We start from the raw sequence: 22,743 nt of genomic DNA, 5'->3' as shown, positions 1-22,743 counted from the left end.
GCTTGTCATAGTGCTTGGCACACACAGAAACATATATGAAGAAGTGAAATAGTGTGGAGGCAGCTCACAGCTGGAAACAAAAGCTACTGTTGCTTCACCCACTAAAGTCAAATAAACACCTGCTATAATGCTCAGCACCGGACACTACTGACCCCCATCGTCTAAACAAATAATGCTGCCGGTGTGTGTGTGGGTGAGGAAGTTACTTTGGAGAAGGAGTTTAATGGAGAATGTTGAAGTTAGTCTCCTTTCCCCTCTCTAATTGAGTTCTTCAGGTTTCTGCAAGAAGGGAAAACTGGTAGCTCATTTTCTAGATGGATGTTTGCTAGGTTTAAGACAAAGCCCTAGGATCCTGGAGTTTGGAGAGAGAAATGGTGCAGAATGTTGGAAAGGGGCAAAGACCATCCCACCTATTACCATGGGTTCTGGAGGAACAGTGGAAATTTCCACCTGCTTCCATTGGCAAGGGGATTTTACAATTTGCCAGAATCTACTGTGGATATCAAAGAATATGGGCTGGGGTCAGACTGACTCAGGCATCACCTGCATGGGGCCATGCCCATGCTGGTTAAATCAATTGGTGCCTACCTACTCTGGGTGAATATACAGACCACGAGGTGATAGGCAGTGAGAGAGAAATGACAAATGTCACCAGAACTCATAAATGTGCCCTTCACAGGCTCCTTGGAAACAGATTTCTCCCTTACCCACCCAACCACCATGCTAATATAAGACATGGAGGAGAAAGAAAAGCACAAGAACATGACCATGAATGGTCAAGGGGGAGTAGGCTATCCTCCTCGTCTCTCTTCACAGCCCTGGCAGTAAGTTTATGGAGGATACAGAGATGGAAGATGATAATCCCTGCATGGGATGGAATGTTTACCTGAAATAAATTTGAGGCTATAATATTAATAACTGGATCAGTCCATAAATTGCTGGACCAGGTTGAATTATAACTTTAAGGTATCACCAAACCATTCCCACAACTCCACCTCTCTCCTAGCATGTGATGGTGGTGGTGGTTCTTGAAAAAGAAATTGCCATTATTAGAAAAAATAAAAACAACCTCACTCCATATTTTCTTGAGAAGATACTTCTTAATTAAGGTATTTAGTAAGTACTAATTAAATTTTAGCTATATTTTATGATTACTATTCGTCCTTTCTATATTTACTGAGCACCTAGTATTTGTTAGGAACTTTGTTATATGCTAGGAAAAGAGAAAGAGATACAGAATTTCTGCCTTTAGTAGACATCTAACAAGTATGTATAGCTAGCATAGAAACAAAAGATTATAAATGAATGGGAAAATAGTGTAGTAGAGGTAAGTAGGGGATGCTATAGGTACACATGCTGAAAGTGAGGAACTAAGCCCGTGGGGTGTGTGTGTAGAGTGGCATAAGTATCTAATAATGGTTCTCTGGGAAGAAAAGCCCTGATTTGTAGCATTTGCCAATTTCTGTGGTGTAAATACTCCTACCGTATTTACACCACAGCTATCAACAGGATGTTACAAAATAAGGGGTTTAGGAGAAATGTGCTCAATCAGCTCTAGTGAGCTCCTTCCAGCCACCTCCAGTGCACGTGTGTGTGTGTGTGTGTATGCATGTATATGTGTAAGCATGTCAGAGAAAGTTTTCTGGGAGAAGGAACCCGTGACGTGAGTCTTTCAGATGCTCATCTTTCAGGATGAGCAAGAAATAACCAGGCCAAGAAAGGTAGGAAGAACATCCCAGGCAGGAAAATAGCCCGAGAAAAGGAAGGAGGTCTAAAACAGCAGGATTTATGAGGACAAGAGGAGAGCAGCATTCAGTACACTAGATGGTGGTTGCCCATGACCAACATGTGTTGAATTATGGTTTTTTATTTTTTCGTTATAAGTGACATATATGTTAAATTATTGTCACACTTAAATCTATTCATTGTATTGATTCATTATTCATTTGTCAAACACAATAAACATTTATGAGAGCCTACTTTGTGTTTATCAGGAACTATAGATTTAAAGATGAGCAGAACATGGCCTCTGTCCTGAAAACACTTGCAGCTGGGAGCAGAACATTGACAGGCAGACAGACAGACAGACAGACACACACACACACACACACACACACACACACAGAGTATGGTGAGTGTACTAGTTAAAATATGCATATGTTAGTGCTATTAGGGGTTGTGGTAGGCTAAGAGACCCCAGTGATGTCCACATCTCTGGAACCTGTGAATATGTTATCTTACATGGCAAAAGAGACTTTGCAGATGAGATTGCGTTAAGAACATTGAAAAGTGTAGGTTATCCTGGATGATCTGGCTGTGCCCTTAATGTAGTCACAGGGATCCTTATAAAAGACAACGAAGATATAAAGATGGGATTGGAGGGGAGAAGATGCTACACTGCTGGTTTTGAGGATGGAGGAAGGGGTTGGAATCCAAGGAATGTTGGCGGCCTCTAGAATCTGGAAGACACAAGAAAACAGATTCTACGCTAGAGCCTCCAAAACAAACATCTTGCTTTTAGCTCAGGGAAACTAATTTTGGACTTCTGACCTCCATACTGTAAGATGACAGATTCATGTTGTTTTCAGCCACCATATTTGTGGTAATCTGTTACGGCAGCCGTTGGAAGCTAGCACAGGGGTATTAAAGGAAGCAATGAAACATGATTAAGAATCTTGATTTGAGAGCTACACTGCCTCTCTTATAATCATGTCCTTATCTTTTTGTAGTTCTTTAACTTTGGGCAAGTTACTGCCTCAGCTTACTCATCTGCAAAATGAGATAATGATACTGACTTCAGGGGTTTAGCATGTGGATTTTGTGAAATTATATACATATTGTACTGAATATATGGCAAGCAATCTGTAAATGTTAGCTATGTTTTTCTTTTAGATTGTTATTAAGTTTCCTCTTTCTCTCTGCTGCCTGATCTAGGTGCTCATTTCTCAGGTTGATGAGTATAATTAAATACATTGAGAATTAAACTGGTTTTGTAGTCTTACCTGGACAAATGACTATCATTTCCATTGTAGTTTTTATGGGCAAATGTGATCTCAGTTGGGAAAACCCAATCCTTAACAAATGTTAGAGCTACAGAACAATTTGAATTCTGAGTACTGTCTCTTCTCTCTTGAAAATAAACTGCCCCATTGATCAAGCCAATAAAAGGGTTAAAAGTTTTATATGTGTCCCATCTCCCTGCCCCTGTTCCCCACCTCCTGACCATAAAATCCCTTTTTTGTGCACCGTCTCTTTGGCCAGAGTGTTATTCTTTGCTGTGATTTGGAGTCAGCCTGTCTGTCCCCTTACGGAGCAGGAGCAGCTGAACAGCTGCGAAAACAATGGAGAAGCCGAGGATTGCTGTGATTAGTGGGGGATGCTGGGGCAATCTGGGACCCACCAGGCCTGTTCCCATGTCAGCACACAGCCTATGGAGTCTGGGTGTCACGTGGCCAGGCTCAGCCTGGGGTGGCCCGCTCCCAGGCTGGGGCTGCTCAGCACTTACTCTGGCAGCCCCTCTCTCCAGAAACAGGTTTTTTTTTTTCTTTTTTTTCCCCCTCTTCGTTCCTCCATGTCCAGAACCGTTGCATAAACATAGTGTTGCTAGGCAGCCCTAAAGCCTCTTTTCATCCTGGATCTTAGGAAATTCGGTCCAGGCAAAATCACTGGAGGGTACTTACAGCTGGTGTTGTCCACTGAGCCAGCTCTCCTTTCTGGCCCCCAGGTTTCCCCACCAGAAATTCCCAGCATCTGCCTTGTTCATGTGATTTCCTAGATACGGATAATATAATATTTAGGTGGGTTTAGAGATCTTCCCTCCCCTCCATTAAATGTCCCTTACTCTGGGGTCTGTGAATACAAAATGTTTAACTTAATCATAGCCTTTTGCAAGTCAAATCCCAGATTACTTGAGAACAAAGAATTTTGCTTACTGCTCCACTGAAACACCCAGTGACCTTCTAACAGTGCTCTCAATTTCACCCCACTTTTTCCTTTCAGCTGCAGTGCTCACCAGTCTCATTTAAAGAAAAATCCCATGTTTTAATTTCAAGCACTTTAAGTATATTTACAGTCATGTAACCATAATCACAATCTAATTTTATCTATTTAAAAAAAATTTAAACTTACTTTCAATTGATAAATAATAACTGTGTATATTTATGGAGTACATTGTGATGTTTTGATCTATGTATACATGGTAGAAAGATTCATTCAAGCTAGTTAACATATCTGTCACTTCACCAATTTATCTCTTTTTTGTGGCCATTTTTAAAAACTCCTTCCTGCCACAGCTCTCTCCTGGTTTTCCTTTCAACTACGTAACAGTGACAGTCTTGTTAGGCCCTGTGTCCCTTCCTAGACAATGGCAGGATTGCATTTATCTCTATGCCTCTAGCAACCAGCACAGAACCTGGTCCTCATTTGCTTCAGTAAGCATTTGTAGGGTCAAAAAATGACGCAGTCACTTAAATGTACTCATTCCTTACTTGTTTTTTTTTTTTTTTCCTTTTTGAAACAATTTAAAAAGGTCTTGCTACTATCCTGATTTAGGTTTAATATTCTCTCTTCTGGATTAAGTTATCACTCTAATTATTCTTAGTTCCCATTTGATCAAAAAATCTACATACATGAAAAATGTTGACAAATATTAAACATAAAATTAGAATTTTACTGAAAAGGCGTCTTTACTGAATGGATTTTCTTTCATGTAGTTTATATAGCTACCAATGAATACTATTTATTCTTAGACTGACAGAGGCTTCTACATTAATTCTATTCTAATTTTCTGTTTTTTAAAAATATTTTATATTATGGAAATTTCAAATATACACTAAGTAGAGAGATTACTATAATATAATTATTGTTTGCTACTTTATATTGTTGCCTATAAATTGTACTGTTTAGCTGTACATGAACTATCTAGCTTATGTAAGTCTTGGTTAGTCAACTTTTATTGTGTGAATGGTATAAACATCTTTCCTTACTTGACTTCTCTAATTGCTATATACAAAATGTCACTCTTACATTTATTAGACTGTTGGACTGTTATATGACTATCTGTATGACGACTACAGGCTATACATACAGTCTGTATGGCCTTATTCCTTCTTGGGGACCATGGGGGATTTACGGATCTATCAGAGGATAGATTTCTGCTGATCCTTGATGCAGCTCAAAATTGTTTTTAACACGGTGCTCCAGGCAACCATCTCAAACAAACCAGACTAAGTATGACAGCCAAAACCAATTCTATTTTGATAAATTTGTATAAAAATCTTTTTTAAATAATGTATTTCTTTTCTGCAATATGGTACATAAGAATAAAAATCAAGCAGCAGTGAAAAGTTCATAGATAAAATCTTAACCCAAACTCTTCTTCCCAGATATTAGTGTTGTTAGGTTTTAAAGAGTATTGTTTTGTATATCTCTCTTTGAACAGGGATAAAGCTAAGTACAAATGATTTTATAAAAATGGTACCTCTTATATGCATGTCATTGTAAATAAAAATATATTTTTTTCTTGAATCTAATGGAAGGAAAAAAACAGAGGGAATTGCTGAACCTCAGATTGTTTCTTTACAACAAGAGATATGTGTTCTTAAAAGATACCTCAAAGGCTAAGAACAACATTATAAAGTACATGAAGAGGATGGGGATAATTGTTTTTACATGATGTTTCAATTTGGGCAATATCTATCAACAGTAGTATCATTTCCTAAAATATTAGAATACTAGGTCATCTATGTCTTCACATCTCCTTTTTTTTTTTTTTTTAGTAAAATTGTTTTACATTGCTGGACTTTGTGACATTTGTTTTCTATTCTGTAACCATAATTCTCACGGTTGTTTAACCTTAATTCAACATTCAAATTTATTAAGTTCTCACTACCAGCCTTTTTACCATGGCTTTTCCATTGAGTTCTTTTATTTCAAAGCATCGTTGGTTTGCTGGATTTTGTTATTAGGTATCTTGTTCTAGAAAGGCTCCTAGGTGTTGTGTTTTTAGTTTCGAATGTGCTTGAGAATGTTCTCTTCTTTACACTCAAAGGAAAGGTAATTAAATTGTCCTTATGATTTTATGATCTAGACAACAAAATGATGTGACTATTTCTCTTCCGAGTGACTTAAGAATGGCCCCCATTCCAAGCATGTAGGTGTTTCTTGGAATCCTGCCTGAGGTCTGAAGGGGGTAAACCTTTTGCTTCTAGCGAGTCTGGGCTACACCAGGAGGCCCCCTTGGTGTTCCCCGTGTCACTCCATCCCTCTCCAATCCCCTTCTGCTCTTGGCCCAAATACCTTTTCCTTCTTTACCATGTGAATCATAATTCTGGCCTTGGTCCATCCTCTGTGAGATTTAATTTCTTTAGCACCTGCTCTGGAAAGATTTTGTTTCTCACAAAATTTCCTCTTCCTCACTCGCAAGGAAAATGCATTCTGTCTTTGGCACCTCTTAACATTGAAGTAAATGATTACTCTAAGCCTTTCTGCAGGTTTTGCTACTTATTCCATCAAGATTTTACTCATCCTCTTTCTCTCTCTTTTTTTAGGCATTTCCTCAGTTTAGGATTTAGAGAAGCTCTTTGTTGTATCTAAAAATGAAATGTTTCTCAGCAACTTGTTTGCCTACAGCTCTGAGATGCTCAGTGGTTCAACTAAGTGACATAACTAATCAGTGACATCTAACTTGGTTTCTACCTTGGTCTCTTGCCCACTACTAAACAACAGAGGCCACTACAATAACCCCTTTTATTAGCATGATACAAAGTCAAAATATTTTCACCATAATCTAACTAATTTGGGGTGATGACTGCTTTGTGATTATCATGGGAAAGACAGAGACAGCAACATAAATAACTTGAGTATTACTTTGACTGGGAGAAAGGAGGGAAAGTGGGAGAAGATGACCTAAATCTGCTTAGGAGCTTCACAGAAGACTATGCAAAGTTCTGGCATTTGAAGGGAGACTTGAAGGTCAAATCTGAGTTTATCAGGAAGTCAAGCACAACAGAGAACACAGAATGCACAAAGGCACCACAGCAAGGAAAAGTACGGTGGGCTGTGGGAACAAGAAGTAGCTTAGCATGGCCTGGAAGGAGGAGAGTCGGGGTCTAGGGCTGAAGAGGTAGGCAGGGCTGTCTGTACCATGGAAAAGAGTTTCAATTTTATTGTACAGGTAAAGGAAAGACAGGGAATCATGTTGAAAGGGGAATTTGATACAATCAAATCTGCATGCCGTGGCGGTCACTCTGGCAGGAGTGGGGGCTGTTGTCAGAGGGTGAGCCTGCAAGCGGAGAGACAAAAGGCTACTGTAAGCGTGCAGGTGAAAGATGACAGCCGCGACGCGGGCCTGATTGACGGGGAAGGCAGTGGATGTGGGGGTGAAGAAGGGGCCACCGTGAGAGAGATTTCTTAGATGGTTTCAAAGACAGTGAGTCTTTAGAGGAAAGATCAACAGCTCTGGATGTATCTGATCTGTGTGCAATATTGGCTCTGTCCCTTACTGTCTATATGATCATGGGAGAGTCACTAAACCACCTTTTTCTCAATTTCTTTCATCAGCACATGGAGACGAAAATGCTCAATTCAAGATTGTTGTAATTAATACACGTAAAGCCCCTGGAAGAATGCCTTCCCAGTGACCCTTCAAAATGAGCTAGCCCCACCCAGCCCCACGCTCCTGGCCATATAAGGTCCTCTGTCTCTGGGAGCAGTTATTATGTCAGCCCTCTGAACAGTGAAATGAAAATTCTGTATTCTGGGCTACCCTAGCACCCACCTTATACAGTATTACTAAGTAGTTCAGCGAGTCAGGAGTATCAATCAATCAAACCCTGGCTGAGTAAATTTTGCATAACACATCTTATTAGTCACAGGATGAGTAGCTACTACAAACAACCTCTGTTTGCCGTTTCTCAGGGCTGGAATCCACATGGAGGGAAGAGTGGAGAGGAAGTATTGTCACTTCTATTAATACTGTCACTGTTATTACCACTATTTATTCACTACTTGAATTTCATAGGTCACTACAATTTTAGGAGAAATTTTGGAAACACAGAGTTTTCAACCTACTTTTATTTTCATTTTAAACTGCTTAATTTATTTTTGATTTTTTATTATAAAAAATGATGTCACAACATCCTTGTACTTATCTTCCTATGTACATATGTAAGACTTTTCTCTAGGATTTATACCCAGAAGTAGAATTTATAGGATATGCAATTTAGTTTTTTTTTAATATTGCTGCTTTAAGAACTGAGGATCTAATATGCACTAGGCATTATGTACCTGATATTTTAATTACAGTGTGTCACTGTTCTCACAATAAACTGATGAAGTAGGAATTGTTCATCTATTTTAAAGAGAAAGGTGTTGAAGCTGAAACACTGCAAATAATCAAGGTTTCTTGAATTACTAGAAAATATAAACTCTGGAATAAAGGGAACAGTATCAGTTAGCTTTTGCTGCTGATAAAGTGTAGTGGATTCAAATAACTACCATGTGTTATTACTCATGAGTTAAGGGCCAGTTGTGTGTTTTTCTGATGGTCTAGGTTAGGCTTGGATGATATTAACCGGGGTTCTCCTGCACGTGTAATCAGTTGGAGGCCTTGCTGAGACTGGCTGATCTTGAATGGCCTCTCTGCCTGTTGGCCAGCTAGGGACTGGAGCAGTGGGAGGGACTGGGTCTTACGAAGTAGCAGGCCAGCCTGAGCTTGTTCACATGGCAGACAGGGAGTGTTCCAAGACCAACAGCAAATTAGCACGTGAGGCCCAGGCTCAGAATGTTGCTTTTGCTACATTCTTTTACCAAGGCAACACAGTCCAATACAGACATAAGGATGTGGCAGTAGATTCCCCATTTTGGTGGAAGTAACATAAAGAATTTTTGTTATCAATCACACAAGCCTATGTGTTTTGGGCTTCTCCAAAGCCTATGATCTGGCAGTGCAGGATTTCATTTTGATCATTATATTAAGGATGAAAAAACTGGGGTTCAAAGTTTTAAGCAATTTACTCAGAGTTTCTTGGCTGGTAAGTAGCTGAACCATTGAAGCCGGGCATTTATGACTTCAACCAGTGAATTTCTGCTGAGTCTGGTTGCTGAAGCTTGGAGTTCAGTCTATGAGATGCAGAGTCATTCACTCTTGGGAGTGGAGAGAACCGCAGAGATTGCCTGGTCCATTAGCTGATGGGCTTTTGAATTTTATAGGTTGCTATAATTTTAAAAGACATTTTGGCAACCAGCACAGAGTTGTCAACCTATTATTATTATTTTTTTAACCAGGTCAAGGCACTAAAGAAACCTATCTCCTATCATTCTCATTTCATTAGAAAAAAGAAATTTAACACCAAAAAGCATAATTTTGGAATAAAGGACAATCATTTAAGTTGAATCACTGCAGTATTGTGAAAATCTTGTTACTTTGTCAATATTTTTGCTTATTTTGTTGTGGTAGATTTATATTGGTCCAAAGACCAGCATTTAGGAGCCACACGAATCTAGACTACTCTCTTCATCTGTCGGTACTCAAATCTGCTCTTCAACATTCCTAGCATGTGGTCTTTCATCCACTGCCTGCCTGATTCTAGTGGCAGAGAGCTCGCTATTATCTAAAGCAGCTCATTCCACTTTCGGACAGCTGTACAAAAGAATGTATTTTTATTGTGTTGAACCAAAATACTTCTCCCAGTGACATCTATCCATTAGCTGAAGGTCACTTTTTGGTGCTCAACTAGAAAAGTTGAATGCACTGAGGTGTTTGAAAATCGTCATCATGTCTTCGAGTTGTCATTAACCTTCTGTCTCCACTCACATGGTGTTGGCTTTGAGCACCATCTGCTCTTGTCCTGCTCTCAGGCTCAATCTAGTCAGCCTACATCTACCTTCATGTGGATGTAGAACTCAGTTTAAGTCTCTGAGCTTGGCCCGACTAACTGTAGTAGATTAAGTCATCCATTTTCTCTTTATACATATGATCCTCCTATGAATGAAGTTTAAGATCATATTAGCCTCTGCAAGAAGCCTCATCAAGCTGTTGATTCAAGGCTCAAGTTTAAGCCTCAATTTTTGTGTGAATGAAATGAGAGTACTATGGAGCTATTTTAAAGACTTAGTAGGTACTTATCAAAACCCAAGATAACTTCAATAATATTTATAGAGTATCTGTAAGGGACTAGGCATTGTGACAGGTGCTAGGAATCTATAAAAGAAAGATTCTTAAGGAAGTCAAGGTCCAGAAAGTAAAAAAATAATGCAAAAACAATAACACAACAAGATTATCACAAATTTTGGGGGTGTGTACCAAGTGAGATGGGAGAATAGGAAAAGCAGCATCAATGCCTTCCTGGAGTTCAAGGAAGACTTTGTAGAGGATGTAGTAGCTGAACCAAAAGCTGGAGATTATGTAAGATTGGCCACATGAGCCTGGGTTCTCTGCCTCTGAGGGAGGTAATACATCATAGAGATTCAGGAGCACAGGCTCCGTAACCAGACAGGATTCCAATCCTGGCCCTGGCATTTCTCGCAGGTGCAGCCCCCTGTATCTCAGCTTTCTTCCCAAGGACATTATTGCTCTCCTCTCAGTGTTATGAGGATTAAATGAGACAATATGCATGAAGTTGTTAGTATAATGCTGGTGCACAATGTGGTAGTTATTCTTACTCCAAGTGATGTAAGGTGACTCAAGTGCCAAACAGTCCTGGCCTGATTGAGGACACCTTTTAACTTCCTTTGCTGTGCCCTCTGTGTGCTGAATGAAGCTTGCACCCAGGATGCATCCCTTATCTGTCAGATCTTAAGAGAATGGCTTTAGGAGGAGCACATGGCTGGGCTAAGAGCTGCTGCAGTCAGAAGTGCTGATATTCACTGGAGCACAGTCTGAGGAATCGGGTTCACATTTCTCACCTGAAATGTAATCACTGGAAACCCAATATTAAAAATAAGCCTTTAAAAAATTGAAAATAACTTCAAACTTGAAGAAAAATCACAGAATAAGAGCAGTGTAAAAGACAGCCATGTGCCCTTTACTCAGATTGTCTTATTTTTAAAATTTTGCCCCATTTGCTTTACCATTTCCTCCCTCTTTCCCACATACGTGTGTACACATACACACACACACACACACACACACAAACAGAATTTTTTTTCTGAACCATTTGCGGGTTAGTTGCATATATTATGTCCGTGGCCCTAAATATTTCAATGTCTACTTGCTACGAATAATGCTATTTTCTTGCATAACTACAATATGGTTATTAATTTCAGCAAATGTTTATATAATACTTTGATATTATATATTATCATTCTAGTTTTGTCAGTTGACCCAGTAAAACCTTTACAGTATTTTTTAGCTCCATTATAGGATCCAGTCAAAGGTCAAGTGTTGCATTTAGTTGCTGTGTATCTTTAGTCTCCTTAAATCTGAAACATTTCCATAAGCTTCGTCTTTTATGATATTGACATTTAAAAAAAAATACAGCCTCCTTCCCCCTCAGAATAGAATGTACCTAATTTGGGGGATGGCTGATTTTATATTTCCTGATAATTAGCTTTAATTTATGCAGTCCAGGCCACATAAGTGATGTAGTGTCCTTCTCAGGGCATTGCATTTGGAAGTACATGATGTCCATCTGCCCCTCATTGGTAATGTTAACTTTGATCACCCAGTCAAGGTCATGTCTGATTTGTCTACTGTGTAGTTACTACTTCCCTCTTTTTCTTGCTAATTAGTAAAATGTGAGGGGACAATTTAAGACCATGCAAATTTGTATTTTTCTCCTTATCAAAATTTCCCCATAGCTTTAGCATCTATTGAGGATTCTTTGGCAGAACCAATCTTATGATAATTACAAAATGATGATTTTTCCAAATTCAGAACTTCTTCCATATTTACTAGTCATCACATAGCAAGTCATCACCTCTCTTTCTTTGTTGTCTCTCTCTCTATCTATCTATAGATTTATCAAAATGGACCCATGGATTCTCATTTTTAATATTCTATAATTCACTGCCCTTAATTAATTGGATGCCCAAATAACCCCATATTTGGTCAGTGGGAGCCCCTTCAAGCTGACTCCTATTTACTTGTAACAGGTTCTTGACCACTTTTTGAGTACTACCTTACTTTCTGGCACAACTAATTACATTTAGTTGCCATGTATCTTTAGTCTCCTGAAATATGAAACATTTTCTTTGTTTTTCCAGAGTCATACACATCTTGCCCCAGATCTCAAATCAGCCATTTCTCTGTGGTGTCCTGATTCAATCCAGTGAGGAATGGCATTAGAGACCAAAATTAGGGAGCTGAGTATGCTAATTGCTATTGGGGTATCTTTGCTTCTATCAGCAGACAGATCTAGGAAAGATATGCGCACACATACACATATGTATTTGAAACCCTGAACCCATGCTAATAACCTCCAATTCCAATTTGCTCCCATAGGGATTCTTTAATTCCTTCCTTCATTCCATAGTTGCACATCTCTTCTTCCACAGTGAAAACCCTGGACCGCATTAACATCAAAACTTTTAATTATTTGCTCACTGCTGTAATGTACCTAAAATAGTTTCAGAATTGCTTCACCTAAACCACTACAAAAAACAAACTTACTAAAAAGAGTTCAGAATTTATAGTTTTCCCCTCTCTACCTTTCCTAAAACTGAGCATATATATAGTTAAATGCAGTGTTCATGTTACTTAGGTTATACTTTTGTACTTTTTTTCTCCCTTCAGTAAGGTTATACAATTCATTTGAAACACACTTGAGTTGATTTTTTGGTTTACTTTCAGAATTTTTTCCCTTCCCATCTCTACTGGTTACATTTTATTTTTCAAAATATGTAGAACATTAACATGCTTCCAAAAGTACAAACTATAAGCAGCTCTACTCAGAGGAGTGTTACTCTCTCCTATATCTCTTCCTCCTTGTTCCCTTACCCCTGTAGGTAACCAACTTAATTGTTTTTTGGTTTGTCCTTTCCTTCTTATTTTTTTGTTTCTTTTCTTTCTTTTTTTTTGGGTGAAGATAAGCAGAGACTTTTATGTTTTCTTATTTCCTCTCATTTTGCACAAAAGACAGCCTTCTGTGTGTGATACTTTGCATTTTGCTTTTGACACTTAACAATATCTCCTGGAAATTACTCCATGTTAGTGTGTAGAGATCATCATTCTTTTTGACAGCAGCATAGTACTCCATTGTGTGTATACACACACACACACATACACACGCATACTGTGGTTTATTTGACTAGTCTCCTATTCTTGGATGTGCATAGGTGGTTTCCAGTATTTTGCAAATAAAAATGATACTGCACTAGATAACCTTATGTATATATAGTTTAATGTTAGTAGAGTTATATGTTCAGAGTTCTTAGAAGTAATATTGCTAGGTTGAAGGATAAATACATATGTAGTTTTTAAAATATATTGCCAGATTATCCCCCACAAGGGTTATGCCATTTTGCATTCCCACTAGTAGGAGAGTGCCTGGGAAATCTAACATTTTGACTTTTATCCTCACATGATGATAAATCAGAAGGAATTCAGGCGCCAGGACAGAATGAAGATCAAATGTTAGGTGTAGAAGTGAGTAGGGAAAATGATACTCACACAAAACTAATTCAAAAAATTAGTGAATTTCAGATGCTTGGGCACTATCTGCTTGAGGGCAGGGCAGTCTTATTTAATCTTTCTCTCTAGGGATAGGCATGTCTTAGCAAGATGCTTAGCATATAGTAGGTGATCTATAGATATAGACTGTTTAAATGAATTAAAGAATAAACTGGAAAAAAACCTGGCATTGCCCATGGGAATAAACAAACCTGGCTAGGAGATTATTTTGAAGGGACACATTGCACCTCCTTTCTCCTTTTCCCTCTTAGACAGACACTTCCTTGTTTCTGGGGACTGAGCAGTTTGAAGTTTCCAAAGATGAAAACATGTAAGTAGTCCTTGCATTAGGAGATGGGGCTGCACAGAGGCCTATTGTTTGCAGGGACACTGAGACCTCTGTGGTGAAAGGGGAGTGTCCTCAACTGCAGCCTGGTCTTTTTAGCCTGAGCATTGCCTTTTCTCTCTGGAATGTAATATTCTACTCATGCCCTCTGAGTGGCATTGTGCAGTAGCAGGGTCAGGAATGGGGGGGGGGTGCAGGTGGGGAAATGATCTCTGTACAGGCAACCCAATAAGTCAGAGGCAGAATCAGAGGGCATGGCCAGGGCTGGGTCTCTGAATGAGTGCTTTGTGCAGGTCTTGGTGGCAGTGGTTGGAGAAGCACCTTCTTCTTGCAGCTTACCTGGTGGCTGAACAAAGCTGCCTTCCAGGGCTCAGACTTCATGGCAAACATTGTGCAGGTGACTCACCTGCTTTCCTGCCCTGCAATGGCTCAAGGATTGCATTTCTGCCTGGCATTTCTTGTGGGTCACCACTAGGGCCCGTTCTCCTTCCAGGATTGTGAGGTAATGATGACAATGATCTGTGAGGAGACGGGGCACTTCTTCTGAGGCCAGATGGGTTACTGGAACTCTGAGGGCATTTTTTTCAGTCACAGAGAGCAGGCACAGCTAATTCAGAGTCCACATCACACTAGCAAGCACTCTTTGCCCAGCCCCCAGCATTTATAAAATCCCTTTTCTCATTTGCTCTCCATGGTGGCCTTGGGAGGTCCATAGGACAACTTGTACCCAAGGTAGAATGGAGCCATGAGTGTTGAAGTGGGTCCATGATGGTGGAGGCTTCTCACTCCCAATGCAGAGTTTTTTTTGGACATCATTATGCACAGTATCATGAGAATTAGTGTGACAGTGGGGACAAAAATAATATGCTGCAACATTATTTTGGGTTTGGTTCTGGCTACTCTAAGAGACTTGAAAGGACAAGAGGTGTTTTCCTCTTCCTTACCATAATGAAAGAGCTGCATCTCTCCATTCTAAGTTTGGGTTCCTTGTCCAAGGGATTGTTAATAGTTTGTATGTGTCAAAGCTAAAAATAGAAATTGTGAAGCACCTGAAGAAACACAGGCACAATTCTATTTGGGTGTATAAACTCATGGAGAGAGGCTGGTGCTGTGGTTCCAGGAAATAGAAGGGGTTCATCCAGAGGTGAAAGGATGGATTTACCTTTCCATTTTATCTGGCTGAGATAGGGTCAGGTAGTGTTTTTGGTGTTTCCATGAGTGGCAGAGACCCGTGACCCATCTGTGTGAAGCATCAAACATGGGACAATGTCTGTGAGAGGATTGTGGAGGCCTGTGGCTGACACTGAGGCTTTGGGAGCAGGCATTGGTTCTGTGCTGGGCCTTAGGTAAAAATGGAGAGGACTGCTGGAGAGTACCTCTGTGCTCACCTGGAGTATTGTTACCTGCCAGATGGTGAAGAACCAGTTTGCCCAGCAACATCATGCACAGAACAGCCAACTGTAAGGATGGTGACATCATGGAGCAATCTCTCATTTTTTTTGGACAGCACATAAAACTCCAACATTGTATTTAAAACGCTAGGAAGGGAAGAAAATGCTCTTAAAAAGTGACTGAAAGTGAATCCTCCCTACCCTTAAAGAAAGTGAAACCATTCACCCAATCATTCACTCATTCAACAATATTAATTTAGTTGTTACTATGAGTCAATATGACCTCAATGCCAGTACATCCTTCTCTAGGTACTTTAACATCACACTTTGATTAAAATGGATTCATTTGATATTTGGTCTCTATAATGATTCTGTTTTCTCTGTCATGCTTCCTCTTCATGAGTTATTGCCATGATGTTTGCATAAATCTGACTCTTCCTTTAAAATGTGGTTCACATATTTCCTTTTTTGCAGATACATTTTTCTCCTACCCAACCCATAAGTTAAGGTGTGTCCAGGTCTCCGTTAGAGCATGAGCCATGTCTGCTCACAGGTCCAGGTATGTCTGAGAATGTTGGGAAAACTTCAGGCATGGACCTGATGGAACTCTATTTTGGGGGACATTGAGGATCCTCCTGTGGAAGAAATCATGATGTTTCCACTTGTGGGATCCAGACAGACACATTTGGGCATGTCTGCAGAACTAGCAGAGTGGCCTCAGGTTTTGGGAGGAGATAGCAGACTCCTAAGAAACCTGCTCTGGCTGCCATGTGGGATTGTCTCCTAGCCTGCCCTAGGATTTTCTGAAAGATGGGTGTGAGGGGGCACAGAGCTACCATATATAAAAATGAAAATAGCTGCTTTGTTTAAATCTCTGCAAACTTTGGGATAAGAGGCATACATTTGGGTACTCCTTCCCCAATTCTTAGAGGTTTACATAAAAGGAATATTTTTCTCCATTTGGCCATAATATTGCTAAATTTTTGAGTCTTTGGTACCTTGAAGCCATTGGGTCATTGCAGGTGAGGCTTGGCAGAGCAGAGGCGAAACAGCTGTGGAACTTTGGTCTAGGGCTTGGCTGGGTGCTGCAGAGGAGCAGGAGCACCTTGATGCTGATGAGATACCGCCTGTGGAAGTCCAGGAATTATTTGGTGGAGAAATCTTGAAGATGATTGAAATTCTTGTATTAGTCCAGTGGGGACAAAATGCCACACCATTTTTGGTAGTTTGGGTTAATGTGACCCAGAAGCAGAAAGTATGGGTGAAGGGAAGATGGAAACAAGGCTGAGAAAGACAGCAGGGAAAGACCACGGGCAACTTGTAGCACGTCCAAAGAAGGAGTGTATTGTATTTTTAGAAGATAATTCTGGTGGCCGGTAGATAGGAATGGGTAAAATTGAAGGAGGAAAAGTGGATAACTTGACCTATTTCTTAATACTTGTGAGGCTGCTCTTAACCACAGGCTATGCCCAGTTCAGGAAGTTGCTGCATTTACTCCCTTGGGACCTCTACTTGGGTGGACAAACTGTCTGGAGAATAAGGTGAACACTTGGTTTTTATCCTGAATTCTCTTTTGATGGCTCTGTTTTCCAGTTATTGAAGAGTACTTTAACTTAGAGGCATTTGGGTTTTTTTTAAATTTTTTTACACAGTCTATTTACTACTTGTTCAAGCCCCAGTGTTGTCTGAGGGAGTCCCTGATTATTTTTTCTTAAAAATAGCTCAGCTCTTGGGATGCCTTTCATGGCTTCTCCCATGGCATAAAGCTTTAATCTTCAGTAACATCAGTAACTTAGAGGCATTTGTTGATAATCCTTCCTTTTATGAGTCTTCTTGATAACCAAAGAATTTGTCTCAAGAACTAATTTCTGCCTATATTATAGATTTCTAGAAGATCTGACCATTCTGGGACAGTAGTTAAAAAGAAATAATAAATGAAATATAATCCTTCCAATTGGAGTCTCAACGTGGCAATGTTTTCTCCATTTTGTGCTAATATCATAAGGATACTTCCTTGCTTAAAACTCTTGTTTGCTTTTTAGTGTATCTAGTAATATTTATCAACCTTCAGCACTCCCCTGACCCAAACACACAGACATGTGTGCACACACACTCACACACCACCCGAGGGGCTTGACCCTCTCCCATAAGAAACAGTGGCTTACTGTGGCTAAAGATCAAGGACTTTGTAGAGGTGACAAGCCATGTAGTTTAAAAAACTTCAGCTAGAAATGTTGCTGTTTCTGGAAGAGCTGAGAATCACTAGCTTTATAGGATGGAAGTCTATTGACCCTCATGTCGTTTACACCTACGTTCAATATCCAGCTTTATTGGCCTTTAAAAAAGCAAAATATTTATTTGATTATCTTGTTCGTACTACACATAGGAATTCTGCATGTGTGGCAATGGACGATAATTTACAGTGGAGTCCAAACACAGGAAGCAACCAGAAAAGGGAATTATTGTAAACGAATTTATAATTGTTGTTATATTGTCATCCACTTAAAATGCCATTGGGATCATCAGAGGATGCTCTCCTATGGTACATGGTGAAGATCCACAGGGCTATGAAGGATGTGCTGACTAATCATATGGACAGAGTGGGAGGGCAGATGGCCATGGATGATTGTAGTGACATAATGGAGCACATAATTACAGCAACTGATGGATATATTATACTCCTTAGCTGTTTACATGTTTTTATGACAACTATTTTAAGATATTAAATTGAAATCTGGCCATTATATTATAATCTTCTAAAAATAATTGAGCTTCCTAATAATTTGATTATCTAAACATTAAGAGCTAGATCATTTCCATTAAAGAAACACAATTCTTTTTTTTAATATGCTCTGTTCCAGAAAGCATTTAAGAGAAACTTAAAGTTAATTTACTATCTTAGTCCATTTGTGTTGCTATAAAGGAATACCTGAAACTAGGTGATTTATTTTTAAAAAAGAGGTTTAATTGGCTCACAGTTCTGCAGGCTATATGGGAAGAATATAGCCACATCTTCTCAGCTTCTGGTGGAGACTTCAGGCTGCCTTCACCCATGGTGGAAGGTAAAGGGAAGCCAGTGTGTACAGAGATCACATGGCAAGAGTGGAAGCAAGAGAGAGAGAGAGAGAGAGAGAGAGAGAGGAGATTCCAGGATACTTTTAACAAGCAGCTCTCATGAGAACTAATGGAGCAAGAACTCACCCACTACTGCAAGAATGGCACCAAGCCCTTCATGAGTGATCTGCTCCCAGGACCAAAACACCACTAGACCTCACCTTCCAACACTACTACGTGGGGGATTGAATTTCAACATGAGGTTGGAGGGGGCAAACATTCAAACTATAGCACTTATTTTATTAATTTGCTCAGTAAAACTGTGAAATATGCAATTTTATTCCTCATATTATAGTTTGTCAAAATGGCCAGCTTTTTCTATCTCTTTAAAAGTTACTTTAAATGGTAAAAAATGAAATAACAAAAGGAATAAACATGGAAATCCAATTAGCTGATTTGAAGTCATGTGATTTTCAGAAATATTTTCTCCAACTGGGATTGCATATATAAAGGAAATCATAAACTTTACATAGAGCTTCAAATCCTTTTCTACCCAAGTACCTTATTTCCTCAGAAATGGCTTAACGTTTCTTGGTCAAGCCATAGTCAGTCCTAGAAACGAACCCCCTCTGTCTCATTTTTGTTTGTACAAAAAATGGTTAAAATGTGACAGTGCCATTTTTTTTTTTTTACCCTGAATGGTGACTGTCAGCTATTAAAATGCTAATTTAAAAAAAATACAAAAACACCAAATACAGAAGCCAAAGACAGCCAGGAAACAAGAGGAATGAAGTCCACCAAGTGATTAATCATTTGATTAACCAGGTAAGTCTCTGGCACATTACTAATTAGCTCACTTACAAAGCCCTGGACTGAGCAGCCCTGGTTTTATTAAAGAGGTGCCGAGCCATTCAAACCCTGATTCCTGAGCTTCTTTTATAAAACAAAATGTGAATTTCATGCTAAGCTCATCTCCGTAATCCAGCTGTGACTTCTCAGGCCTCTGACACTCACACCTAGGCAAAGATAGCAAAGAGCAGAAAACAGTTCATGCGAATGTTCAGAGAATATAATTTATATTTTAAAACTCTTTATTTTAATTTAAAAAGGAGATGGTCTAATTTCTGAGGTTACAGTAACTACCTGTTGATTGTTGCAGAACTGCTGCTTTTGATGACCCATTCATTGGCTTATCTGCAGGCATCAACAGAAGGTAGAAGACTCTGCCTTATTAGGAGGGTATAAATCTGTTCCCATTCCACTTTATTCCTCTGGTAGGATTTATATACCTGAAAAAAAAATCTGGCATTAATATTAAAAATTGTCTCAACTTTACTGTGGAGTTTGCCTTTAAAATATACTTGAAGTTTATTTCTTCCTGGTTAAGTATTTCTATTCTTAGTCATTTTAATGACTTTTTTTTCCCCCCAGATGGAAACATCTATCTTTTTGGTGGTATTAATTTAGAGTGATTCTGACCGCGTACAGAATTAAGGAGGTATAGTAGACTCTTTCTGCTTCCATGATTCTACTTTGGCTCCTCATACAGAATCTTTGATCCTTTATTTTTAAGCTTGCTTAAAATCACTAAATTGTTTCTCAGGCTATGCACTGTACCAATGAGTTCAGCACCTCTGTTGTAGTTTTCTTTGTGGCTGTTGCAAGAATAAAGTAACCAATAGAAATGTTGGCTGGTTAGCTGAAGTACAGTGTTAAGATCAAAGCCAAATTCTCATCCTGTGATATTTCAGGTTGGTCACATCGTGGCTGAATATCATCTCCATTCTGGGTGCCATATTTCAAAGGGGTATTGACAAAACAGAGCTCATCTAGTGATAGTCATGTTAGGAAATCTTGTCCTAGGGAAATAGCTAAGAAACTGAAGAAGAGAGCAGAGTGGATATGGACATAGCACCATATCTTCTCTGGTCTTTAAATATCTGAAAGATGGGATGAAATGTATTCTTGACCATGAATTATATTCCCAACATGTAACATGGTGCCTGGAAAGAGCAACATTAAACAACAGTGATCGTGATTTTTTGAGCACACATTATGTACCAGTCATTGTAATGGTGTTTTGCTTACCTTATCTTAGTTAAAAATTTTTATTAGCCCCAACGTATAAGTGAGGACACTCAGGGTCAGAAAGATTAAGAAACTTTTCCAAAGTTGCACAATAAATATCTAAGCTAGTATTCAAGACAGGTCTGCCCCCAAGGCCTGGCTACCTCTTCCCATGGCAGCCTGGCTCTCATGACACCTCTCGTCATACCATAATGAGCATCATGGCCATTGGGGGTCTTGGGTGGAGCCTGTTGATCAAGTTTTATCATTTTTTTTTCTTTTCCCTTATAGATGAGGAATTGAGGTTTGGGGAACTAAGGTTATACAGCCAGTATGTCCCAGAAATAAGATTAAAACCTAAGTCGGTCTTTTTACAAAACCCAACCTCTTGATCACTATGTTCTGTCTCCTCCCTGGTACAACCAAACTCAATACATGCTTGTTTCTAATTTGACCTGGACAAAATACTGCTATTCTAAGTCTGAATCTCCTTTATATCTACCTTCTTTTGCGTAACTTCTGAAAAGTGGGAATTCCCTTGGCCTTGGTACCTAAATTCCTGCTTTGTCGTTACCTGGTGCTCAGTTCCTCCCTGGATTCTCCATCTGCCCTGCCCAAGCCAACCTCCTTCCCTATTGGTGATGAGGATAATTATCCTCTAAGCTTACCAAGTGTTTTGTGTCATGGCAAGATATCAGACCTGGTACAGTACTAAGTGCTTATCCTCCCCACACTTAGATATTCCTTGTAACAATCTCATGAATATTATTATTGTCTACATTTCACAGATTAGCAGTCAGAGTCTCAGAGAGGTTGTGTTTCCTCAAGTTCACACAGCTAGTTAATTAATGGGCAATTCAGGTTAATAATAATAAGAAGAAGTATGTTCTTTCTACTATATGCATACTACCATGTTCCTTTCATACTTTCCATCTTCACTTGCCAAACTGTTTCCTTCTTGCCTTGTGAAGAACATAAAAAACCTCTAATTCACCAGAGTATCACCAGGTAAGTATCATCATCTTCATCATCAATTTAAGTAAAAAAAATTGCAGAAAGATGCAATTAAAAATATGTCACTAGATTCTTAGAGATAGAGATGAATTACTAAACAAGGAAACTGAGGCTTACAGAAAGGAGGTGACTTTTTCACAGTCATTCAGCTGATCAGGAGAAGGCTATGCCTTGATTTCCATGCCTTAAAGGTTGGAGGGCATATATTTTTAATGAGAAACAAACGGATAATCTAGATGTTAGTGAGAAAAGAATAGACGATGATGGAAAAATGTTTACAAAATCTAAAAAAGGTGGTAGAGGTCATAAAAATGTCATGGAAGTCTTAGGCATACATTAAAACTTTTAGTGACATTAAGCCATCGATATAGCTATGTTTGGGTAGACAAAGCAGCCCTTTTTAGTTCAGAGGAGATTTAGTGTCCCTTCCTGAAATGTAAAAATTAAGGTGAATATGCATCTATGATCCTAGAAAAAGAATATAACTGGATTTGTGTGCACTGGACATATGTGTTCCACTTAGCAAAAGCTATGCTCCTTAGTCCTTTGACATGTGGCATGTTCAGCAGGGATAGACCAGTTTGCCTTCTGAGATAAAAGAGTAGATATCCAAACATTTACTTCCAATGGTGTGAAGTTACAGAACCTGGCGAGTGAACTGGACCTGACCAAAATGTACTGGCAAGAAGGGGTCCCAAAGAACCCAGTGACCCACAAAGAGTAACTCATTTGGAGGGAAGAGAAACCTAATTACTTCCAGATTTATATCTCCAGCCCGTATCTCTTTCCTAAAGTTCAGACTTGTATATCCAGCCTGATATTTCCATTAAATAGGTCCAAAAAATCATGTCCTGATTCTCTCTGCTGAAACCTTCCATGAGTTTCCCATTCTGTACAGAGTAAAAGTCTAAGTCTTTATGTGGCCTCCATGGTCCTTTGTGATCTTGGCCTTGGCTTACCTGTCATTCGTTATTGCTACTATTCCCTACTTGGTGGTGCTTGCTCCAGCCACACTGGTCTTTTTGCTATTTCTCAGCCATGGCAGGCATGTGCTGACCTCAGGGCTTTTGCATCTGCTGTCTTCTCTGCCTCAACTTCTTGTTCCCTGGGTATTCACAATGCTTGCTTCCTTGCTACATTTAGATCTGAGATAGCAACTCACCAGCAAGGCCTCCCATAAGCCACCACCTAGAATAGCCAAGACTCACCCTGAGCCCCCTCCTCTGCTTGATACTTTATCTCTGTACCCTGTCTTGTTTTTC

Source organism: Eulemur rufifrons, chromosome 8 (assembly GCF_041146395.1).
Source record: "Eulemur rufifrons isolate Redbay chromosome 8, OSU_ERuf_1, whole genome shotgun sequence".
Classification (NCBI taxonomy): domain Eukaryota; kingdom Metazoa; phylum Chordata; class Mammalia; order Primates; family Lemuridae; genus Eulemur; species Eulemur rufifrons.
The sequence above is the reverse complement of the archived record's forward strand: the minus strand, read 5'-3'. Positions refer to the sequence as shown.